This window comes from Triticum dicoccoides, chromosome 3A (genome assembly GCF_002162155.2).
Source record: "Triticum dicoccoides isolate Atlit2015 ecotype Zavitan chromosome 3A, WEW_v2.0, whole genome shotgun sequence".
Taxonomy (NCBI): Eukaryota; Viridiplantae; Streptophyta; class Magnoliopsida; order Poales; family Poaceae; genus Triticum; species Triticum dicoccoides.
In genome coordinates, this window is record NC_041384.1 from 256,276,891 (window position 1) to 256,288,117 (window position 11,227).

Genomic DNA, 11,227 nt, shown 5'->3' on the forward strand with positions numbered 1-11,227 from the left:
GCCCCTCTATCCATGCCTCTCTCGAATACGTAATACACACACATACCTCTCTAGGCTCCGCCAAATGCATCAACTACACATTCACACATGTTACATCACGTACCCCATTGATCTAAAAAGCCCTCTCTTCATGTTTATTTCGCATACAACATTCCTTTTGAATAAAGTGTGGCCAAAAAATTATTTTAGAGTTTCTACATATATACAACATTACAAAGTTATATGGAGGAGTACAAACGCTAATTTGCATTGCATGGTGCCCACAATGATATTTATTCCGCATTGTGAATTTGTATATTTTTATACTATATACAAAGTTAGTCGTAATAAAGAGAAACCAAGAGCATCTCTCTCTCCATCGCATACCCCCCCTGTACGCCCCTTTCACGTATACACACAAAACTATCTCCAGGTCCTCTAAAAGTAAGCCCCCATAAAATTCACGCATGTTTCATCTTTCTCTCGCGATATATGCAATGACGATCATTGTATTTGAAGCGAAAGCACGATATGTACATTGGACTTCAGAATCCACTCATTACTGTCACCATTTACGTTTAGTGGTTATTATGCAGTCACGGGCTCACCGTACAACTCTGTATTTGCTCATGACATGACAAGTTGACTAGTTAAACGCTCCACGTGGCACCTCTAGTCTTGCATCACATTATCTCACTACCATCGTGCCCACCTGTCGACTTGTATCTACTCTACATCTACACTCTTATAAAATACATAAAATACACTCTCATAAAAAACAGAGTTGATGATGATGGTGTGCCTGCCATCCTGCAATATAGGCCGTCCGATTTATATCTAACGGATAGGAAAGAAAGTATGGAAATTTTGCAAAAAGGTACCCACACACCTCTCCACATTTGCAAATAAGGCCTTCCCTCGTTCATCCTTTTCTCTCACAAGATAAACAAGTCATACAAATGCATCTTGATGTTACATGCAACGCACGGGCATCTTGCTAGTAATAATGAAAACAAACGACGAAAAAGAATTTGGACGGTGGTTCGAAGTCATGACCGCAGGCACAGCAGACAAGGTGGCCTTTTATTGGTATGTTGAGCCATCTGTTTTAACACACAGGAGCTGGTGTGGTGATTATACACACATGCACGCATGCACACGAACTGCATCCACGCAACACTCACACAAACACATGCACCCATGCACGCACGCAACACTCACACGTACACACGCAGCCACGCACGCACGCAACACTCACATGCACACACGCACACATGCCTGCACACACCAGTACACCGCACGACCAACACACATTCTCACAGTCAAGTGCTCAACCTACACGTGCATGCGCACACATCAGGCCCTGACAGACACATACACAACCAGGTGATTCCCGCGCACGGGTTGGAGCCTTGTCACGCCTGCGTAAATTTGTGTTTATCTGACCTTTTGCCTATGCGAACTGACAAGTGGGACCCACAATGAACGTGGTCAATTTAACTAGTCAACATGGCGCCACGCAGACTATTTGGCCGGTCAACAGAGTGCAATCCGATGCTGAGCTATGAGCAAGTGACCGTATAATCACCGCAAAACATATATAGTGGCCCTCATCAGCTTATTCTGAAGTTCGGTGACCGTATTACGCTTTTCTCTTTGTAGGCCCTCCAAAACTACATCTCTACACGTTCTCGCATGTTACATCTAACAACTATGCAATACAGCACTACTACTACACTCTAACACAATAAATCATATGTGTTTTTAGTTTTACTAGATATCATATTGTTACTTATAATTATTCAGTTTGCATACATTAAAATTGCCTTTGAAATGTATGGCCAATATCATCTACCGCGCGGGAAAAATCCCGCCCTTTCCTGTTTAATCGGGTTTGTATCGATGGATCATGCGAAACAGCAAAACTATAGTACTATACAGTACAAGTGACAGTTCACTGGGCCGTTGTGTCATCTACTCCTCCGTCGTAAGAGTGGAGCGCTCGCTTTCATAAATCTTCTAGTCCCTTTCACCGACATGTGGGACATCAAGCTACCGGGCCCACGTGCCATACCAGAATACAGTGCAGAGCAGCCGGGGTGAAGCACCCCAGTCATGGCGCCAGCATAGTAATGAGCAATGAGGTGTTAAATCACAAAGTTGCACCTTTCCCGCAGTTAAGTTGGAGGGACGAAGAAACCATCATTTCACTCGTTGCTAAATCCGCTTCTCCCTCATCTTCTTCAACTTAACCACGTGTTGCTTCTGCCGTTGTTCTGCCTCATGTGGGACGCGGATCGGCTTCGTAAAGCACCGACACGTGGGACCGCATGTTAGCAAACCGCCAGGACAACGTCCTCCGAAAATAAAAAGCCTAATCCTAGACTTACAAAGGGCTACGTAGCTGCTACGTATACTTTCCATCTAATCTATATATGCCCACTTGATTTTCAGGTAGGGTGGGCCTAATCCTCTCCTTTAATCTAATTGAATAGTCCCACATCACATCAGTTCGTAACTTTATGTAAACCATTACGTGGATGTAGCATTGCTCAAATAAGAAACCTCCCCCGCCATCCGCGCGGCAAAATCACCTCCTTTTTACTAATCTCGATTCTATAATTTTTTAGATCAATATAATTGAGATTTGTATAGATAGCACACAGGAGCAAAACCAAGTGGTATGGTTAAGGGCATCCACAATGTGTAGCCAAATGTGAAAATAGCTTTTGGCATCGTGGGAACCATTGTGGACGGTGTTGCCAAAGCCAAAAAGATGGAACTGAAGCTTCCTGATTGATTGATTGAAGGAATAGAAAAATGCAACGTCTCTCCTCTTTCTCCCATGCTTGGACGCATGTAGTACAGTATAGAGCACAGAGTCTACTCCCCTGTCCCTTCTATCACAAATCACAAAGCAGTGAGGCGTCAAATCACAAAATCACGGACGAAGCAACCATCATTTCACTCTTCGCTGACTCCGCTTCTCCATCGTCTTCTTCGAGAAGCCATCTCATCGCATTAGTTACTCCTAGTAGTACTAGTAAAGGACTTCCTGTATGCAAATAAGGCGGTTGTCTCGGCTTGCAGGCGGCACTTGCGAGCAACTTACCGTGGTCTCCCTCAATTGTGTTCTCCGTCGAACGCACTTCACCAAACCACCCAAAAAAAATTGTCGACGTCACCGCAATGGGGAAGGAAGTCAAATATAGTTACTACCTCCATTTTTTTGTACACAAGGCCAGTATATCAAAATTACAATTTGCAAAGGGCCACTAACACTAATCGAGGAAAAATTGATGGGGTTAGCAACCAAGGACATTAATATCTCCTGCATGCATGCGGAAGTGAGAAGGTTGGTTTGCATGGCACTCCATTAATCAAGCAATGAGGAGTGAGATGGTTAGCTCTTTGGTCTTTGGAGAAAAAAATAAGCATTAATTGACACGTGAAACGAGGATTTGTATCGATTAAATCCCACAAAGGAAAACCCAGCCTTTCTTTTTTAACACTAGTACTCCTAGTACGTACGTACTTATCCTGTTTGGGTCTTTGCCTTGCATTGCCAAACTTCGCCACACATTTTTGCAAAGCTTGCCTAAAGTTTTCAAAATGAGAAGGAGGTACACTTGCACACGGCTATCACGGTCGCACTGCACCCTCACACGGTCGCTCTTGCACACCGTGGTCACATCGCACCCTCACACAGTCACTCCTGCACGCCGCAAACCCAACCAAGGGAACGCACCCTCACTGACACGTGTTGTCGCATGTGAACACACCAAACTCAGCCATCCTATCACTGACACATAATTTTCGTTCATAGAGTATGTTTATCCAACCGCATGTTGGGGAGTATCCGTACGGCCCGTGCGGTGGTATGTTGGGGAAAAAGAAGAGGTGAGGAAGAAGGAAAGAAGTGTTAGGAGACGTAGGATATTCATCCAACCGCCTGAAATGGTAGACTGACCCAAGTCAGGTGTAACGCCCCAAGACCGGAGCTTCAGATGCCTTCCAGGGTTTCCGGGTTTCGTCGTGTGATTTGTTTGGTCCGTTGCATTTCATCTTTGCATCATGTGCATTGCATCATGTCATCATGCCATCATGTCATTTTTTTCTTAACTCAACTAAATAAATTGCATGGATCTTCGATCCATTTAAATCGAGGGAATTCACATGGTGATTCTCTTTAAAACATATCCTCCCAATAGTAGGGAGCTATTATAAATATTTCCTTTAATGTGGAATTACCGTGACACACTTGCAATGTAACTCTCAAGTTTTTTCTGCTTCGAGTTGCTCCTCAAACCTTGCCATATATTTTTCTTTCATCGCTTTACCAATCTCCACAAAATTCCGAACATTTTTGGACTCTCCAAAAATGTTTTCCTAATTCAAACTTATTTGATTCACATTCAGATGTGTTCGAATTCAATCCTTCCAAACGGTGCCAAATGTATTTTTCTTGGATCAAGCTCCTTTTTATGAGTCTAAGAAAATTGGCGCCCTGCTCCAATTCTTCTCCTATCTCTCTCTACATTTCTTGTTTCTCGGTTTATTTGTTAAATCGGGAAATAAAGAAGTAAATAAGAGGGAGAGAGAGAGAGAGCCAAGCCTTGCCACATGGGCCTCCTGCGGCCCATTTGGCCAAGGCCTCCCGCGCCAGCCCACCTCCAGCTAACCCTAGGCGCCCGAGACCCCTCTCCCGATCCCCTCTCCCTCCGCCACCAGAGAGCATCGGTTCGTCCCCGTTTTTCCTCTCGATCCCGCTCGTCCCCATCTCCCTCTCGTTCCCTTGCTGCTCTGCTCGACGCCCACAGACCGCCTGCCCTTCTCCCCTCGCGCGGCCACAGGAGAGCTTCGCTCCCTCCCGATCCCCTCCTTCTCGTTCCCTTCCGCCGCCAGCCTTGCACACACCTGCAACCACTCCCTCTCGATCCCCATGGCCTCTCCCTTTTTCCCTCGCTCCCGCAGCTCCGCGCGCCTCCAGCGCCCGACCCAGCACCGTTGGAGAAGCCGTCCTCGTCCGTCGCCCCGACTCCAAGCCCCGCCGCGGCGCCCTGCGTCGCCGGAGCCCCACGCCAAGACCTCCCCTGCCTCGTCTTGTCTAGGGCGAGGAGGACGAACCGCATCACCTCCTCCCGTGCTCGATGCCGCAGGCGCACCAAGGGTGCCTCCCATGATCCGCCTGCGCCCTCTGCTGCATGCACCCCCATGGCGCTCCGCCGCCCTTTGTCTCGCCCGCAGCCGTCTCCCGCAACAGAGGCAGCTGTACTGCCATCTTGCACCGCCCGTCGCCATCAATCTCTCCACCTGCGTCCTGCAAGCTCTCGCCGCTGCCCCGAGTGCCCCTGTCCTCGAGCACATGCTGATTTCGGATCCGGTCAAGCGCACTGACCCGCCGTTGCCATGGCCTTGCGTCCATCTGGCTCTGTTGTTTTCACGGAGTCACTGTACCATGGCCACAAACGAGACCCATCGGACATCACCAAGACTCGTTGTGTTGACTATATCGGTGCCGCTCCAGGCCATCGCTTTGTACTAGCACTACGTTGAGAAAACCCGGATACGCCAAGACTCGGGTCGACAAGTACCACGACGTTCATCGATCGCCAAGTACCCCTTCGTTTCGTTAAGACCGGCAAGTCCGAAGATCCCAAGTACCACGACAACCCCGAAGGGATTCAAATCCGTCAAGTTCCTCTACCGATGACTCGAACGCCTAAGACCGAGTACCAATACCGTCGACCCTCGAAAAAAAACCGTGGACGTCAAGTTCCGTGTCGTTGACCCCGAACCTCTATGAAAACGTGTACGACTACTTCTGTGGCCGAAGATCCATGTACAACTACCATCGCCGAAGGCCGTCGAGTGAACGTCTACCCACATCGTGTATTTGACCAAGTTCGATGATGACCTCCGAAGAACTCGGATTCGCCAAGTTCTACTACCGTCGCACTCAGGAACCTTGGATTCATCAAGTACCTCTCCGAAAACGAACGTGATCCACTACTTCCCTCGAAGACCCATGAACGACTACTTCCACTATGAACTCGTTCCGCCCAAAACGCATGCTTCGAAGGTATAACCCCGAGACGACCGCCTGTGGACCGAATGCTTGCGATGTATGAGTTGAATCGTGTGTTGCTCTGTGTCCGAGTTGTTCGTGAGTTCCTCGTTGCCATGTCGTCCACCCATGGGAACCTGGCAACCGGGATCACCCCATCATCTTGCATGACACACTCACTCCCACTTCCTTTTTCACCGGTATCCCTGTGAGCTACCGGAACCGATATGTTGTCATGGCATCATTTTCGGATTCATCACCGTGGCACCCTTTCTTTTCACCACGGTGACAAAATGCCCCATATATTATAACATGCCAACATTTTCATAAATTCTGCATAAAACTTGCTCATGTCATTCGCATCATGATAATAACATCGAAAATGTTTAAATTGTTGTTGCACCAAATTGCTAATGCATATGGGGATTCACCGGGTTTGTTGTTTGTTATATCCGGCCCCATTTAAATTGTTTAGATGGTATAGTTTTGTTATGCCTCACCTCTTGCCATGTTTAACAACATTTAATATTGTTGGGTACTTAACCGAGAGAGAACTAAATAAGTCATGTGGTGTTTCGTCAATATGCAACTCGTTGCATATTGATCTCCACTTAATTTGTAGTTTTGTTTGTGCACTTTGCCATGCCATGCATATTTAAACCGGACATGCACCATACTTGGTTGTGCATCATGCCATGTTTATGTGAGGGTTGTTTACAATGTTGTTTGCTTCTTTCCGGTGTTGCTTCTTCGGGTTGGTTCTGATAACGTTGCATTGTGAGGATCCGTTCGACTACGTCCGTTTGTCTTCTTCCTGGACTCGTTCTTCCTCCTTGCGGGATTTCAGGCAAGATGACCATACCCTCGAAATCACTTCTATCTTTGCTTGCTTAGTTGCTCGCTCTTTTGCTATGTCTATGCTGGGATACCGACCACTTGCTTATCATGCCTCCCATATTGTTGAACCAAGCCTCTAACCCACCTTGTCCTAGCAAACTGTTGTTTGGCTATGTTACCGCTTTGCTCAGCCCCTCTTATAGCGTTTCTAGTTGCAGGTGAAGATTGGAGTTTGTTCCATGTTGGAACATGGATATTTTGTTGGGATATCACAATATCTCTTATTTAATTAATGCATCTATATACTTGGTAAAGGGTGGAAGGCTCGGCCTTATGCCTTGTGCTTTGTTCCACTCTTACCGCCCTAGTTTTCTTCATATCGGTGTTATGTTCCCGGATTTTGCGTTCCTTACGCGGTTGGGTTATAATGGGAACCCCTTGACAGTTAGCCTTGAATAAAACTCCTCCAGCAAGGCCCAACCTTGGTTTTACCATTTGCACTAACAACCTATAACCTTCCCTTGGGTTTTCGCGAGCCCGAGGGTCATCTTTATTTTAAACCCCCCCAGGCCAGTGCTCCTCTGAGTGTTGGTCCGAAACGGGCAGCCTGCGGGGCCACCTCGGGGCAACTCGAGGGTTGGTTTTACTCGTAGCTTGACCTATCCGGTGTGCCCTGAGAACGGGATATGTGCAGCTCCTATCGGGATTTGTCGGCGCATCGGGCGGCTTTGCTGGTCTTGTTTTACCATTGTCAAAATGTCTTGTAACCGGGATTCCGAGTCTGATCGGGTCTTCCCGCTAGAAGGAATATCCTTTGTTGACCATGAGAGCTTGTGATGGGCTAAGTTGGGACTCCCCTGCAGGGATTTGAACTTTCAAAAGCCGTGGCCGCGGTTATGGGCAGATGGGAATTTGTTAATGTCCGGTTGTAGAAAACCTGAAGTTGACCTTAATTAAAAATACATCAACCGCGTGTGTTACCGTGATGGTCTCTTCTCGGTGGGGTCCGGGAAGTGAACACGGTGTTGGAGTTATGCTTAACGTAGGTTGTTTTAGGATCACTTCTTGATCATACTTTCTCGAACGTGCTTTGCCTTCTCTTCTCGTTCTCATTTGCGTATGTTAGCCACCATATATGCTAGTCGCTTACTGCAGCTCCACCTCATACCTTTTACCTTACGCATAAGCTTAAATAGACTTGATCGCGAGGGTGTGAGATTGTTGAGTCCCCGTGACTCACAGATACTTCCAAAACCAGCTTGCAGCTGCCGTTGAACCGAGCAGGTGACGCAACCAAGCTCCAGGAGGAGCTCGATGAAGATCTTGTCCTTTGTGTTGTTTCATTCTAGTTGATTAGTAGTGGAGCCCAGTCGGGACGATCTGGGATCTGTGTAGAATTTGGGGTATTCTTCTTTTATTTTGGGTTCCGTAGTCAGACCTTGATTGTATCTGTTTGATGTAATGCTTTATTCATGTAATTGTGTGAAGTGGCAATTGTAAGCAAACTATGTATCTCTTTCCCTTATGTATTACATGGGTTGTGTGAAGATTACCTCACTTGCGACATTGCTTTCAATGTGGTTATGCCTCTAAGTCGTGCTTCGACACGTGGGAGATATAGCCGCATCGAGGGCGTTACAAGTTGGTAATCAGAGCCTTCCCCGACCTTAGGAGCCCCCTGCTTGATCGAATCGCTGGCGTTATTGAGTCTAGAAATGTTTTGAGTCATTTAGGAATTATATATCGGAGAGTTTAGGAATTCTTTTTACTTCCCAGTCTCCTCATCGCTCTGGTAAGGCATCCTGACGTAGAGTTTTGACTCTTCTCTTCTCAAATTTCACTAAATATTTTTTAGGATCACGCGGGTATCTTGGAATTGTTCCGATGGTTTTATGACGAGAACATTGTCTTGGTGCCTCCTGTCAGGGGTTTTGTGGAAGTGTCCCGGGGTGTTGAGCTCTGAGGTGTTGTCGTCATAATTTTATCGTTGCAGTTCTGGAATACCTGAGTTTAGTACGCCGACATCGAAAATCTCTTTTATGCAGTTCGTTGGTGAGATAACCTCGACGCCACCCAGTACTGGGGCGGGAGTTCGGGAGTATCACCATAACTTGTATAACGGATGCTTTTCGAAGGTTGAGGTAGATGGTTTCTGAAGTTTTTCTCGGTTATGTGTTGAAGGATGGATACAGCTGGATGTAGGATTTGCTAGATTTGGGTGAGATATTATGCTTCCCCTGTATCCCCAACACCTGATTGCATAACCGGAAAATTTCGGGAGTTTATAAGTGGGAATTCAAGTAGCTCTTAGGATATCTTTCCGACAGATGTATGATATGAAATTGGGGTTCGACGTCTAGTGGTCCGCCTATCCACGGTCGGTTTTATAGTGGTCTCGTTGTGTCTTAAAGAGTCCTTGGCTATGCCGACTCGTGGACGCTTCGTATGTCATGTGCACTACGTTGTACATGATGGTGTTGTATGATCGAGCCCGTGTAGGCCCCACCACGAAAACTTTGGACGAAATCTCTATCATATGTTTGTTCTGGCTTATTCTGCAAGCCAATCCTCTGTTTTTGTTTTGAGTTGTGGTATTCGAGTTGCTTCGAAGTCAAATGTTGATTCCATACCTGTTCCTAAGCGGTGTTCTCATACTCCGATGGAATACTAATCCTTCTCGATCGTCGAGTCTGTCATGTCAATCCTTTTCAATCGGTCTGTCTCTCTTCAAGTGGATCCGATCACTTCAACATTCGTAAGATCAATTATTAGTTCTTCTCAACGGTGTTTGTTTCATCCGTCTCCAAGTTGCCTTTGTTTTTCCCGCCCACCCACCCTTTTTCTTCAAGGACTCAGATTTCTTAATCTAGTATCATCTTATTGATGAGAAGCCTCTCCATTCTTTTTCCGTCAATGTTCTTATCCGGCTATTCTCATGAAGACTCTAATGGAGCTTCTAGTTCATCATTCTTCATTTCTTTATCTTCTCCGGTGGTTTCAAGTCAAGCTTTGTTGACCTTACCCCTTTCCTCATTTCAATACTTTCTCTTGCCGGTGCACCTCATAATAATTCACTTTTTGTTATTCATTTGTTTCGGAGTGCTGAAGATACCTCGAAGATTCGTGTATCCACTCTTCTTTCATTCAAGCTATTTCGAGGATGTTATATCATTCAAGCCTTTTATTCAACCGGTGCATTCTCCTTTTCAAGTAATCTTTTCAACGGTGTTTCTTTTGAGTGGGCCCTAACCCACAGGTCTTTTCCCAGGATCTTACCTGACTCTTCTTATTTTCCCGGAGCTATCCTCAAATTTCTTTTCGAAATTTGACATAAGAATGAGTTATCATCAGTCAAATGCCTTTTTCCAAGATCTTTCAAATTCTTTTCATCATTGGCTCAACCTTTCCAATTTTCTTTCCGGAGTGCCTCAAAAATTCTCAGTGGTGGTTCTCGTCATCGTTCTCAACAGTTGAAGACCGAGGAAGAGTTTCTCTTCAATCATATCCGTTCTCGTGAAGATTCCCAGTTCTAGCTAGATGCCATCCTCTCATAATTGTTTGTGAGTATTCTTTTCACCCATCCGGAGCAATTCAGGAGTCTTTTCAGTTTGTTTCTCCGGAGCCCATCATCTTAGATTTATTCATTCCAGCTTTCAGCTCTCGCTCTCCAAATCTTACCGGTGCATCATTCAAGTTTTCTTTAATCAGTTCGGGATCTCTTCATTATCTTGCTTCTTGATTCACCCATTTACTTAGTTCGTTATCAATTCTTACGGTGGTCCAATCAAGAATTCTATTTCGTTTTTTTTTCTATCAATTTATTCGTTGTTTCCAAATCCTACCGGTGGATCGTCGAAGACCTTCTCAAGTTTGCGCTATATTTATCTTAATCCTTTCTACGAGAATAAATAGTATGTCAAATCCATTGCTTGTCATCAATTTAATTGGTGTAGGATAGGCATTATGTAATTCTTATTCTTGTTTCATCGAGTGAACTCAATTCCCTATTCCGGAGGCTCAAAAAATTCTCGGTTTCAATTGTTTCATCTTCTCTTTTTCCCGGAGTTCCAACCTTTTTCAATTATTTCACCACGGAGATTCATTTAAATCGGTACAAGGATTCACCTTGTGTTTTCAAGTACCCTTTCTTTCCGTTTGATCATTATTTTCTTACCGGAGTTCTTCAAGGAGGCTTTACATGATGGTTGATCAAGGATTTAGTTCTTTCTCGAAGTGCTCATCAACATTCTTTTCTAAGGAGCTCAAGTATGCTTCTTCGTGCAATCTGGAGTGCAATTCTTTCTTCTGTATCATTGGAGGTGGTATTATGTCATTCTTGATAAT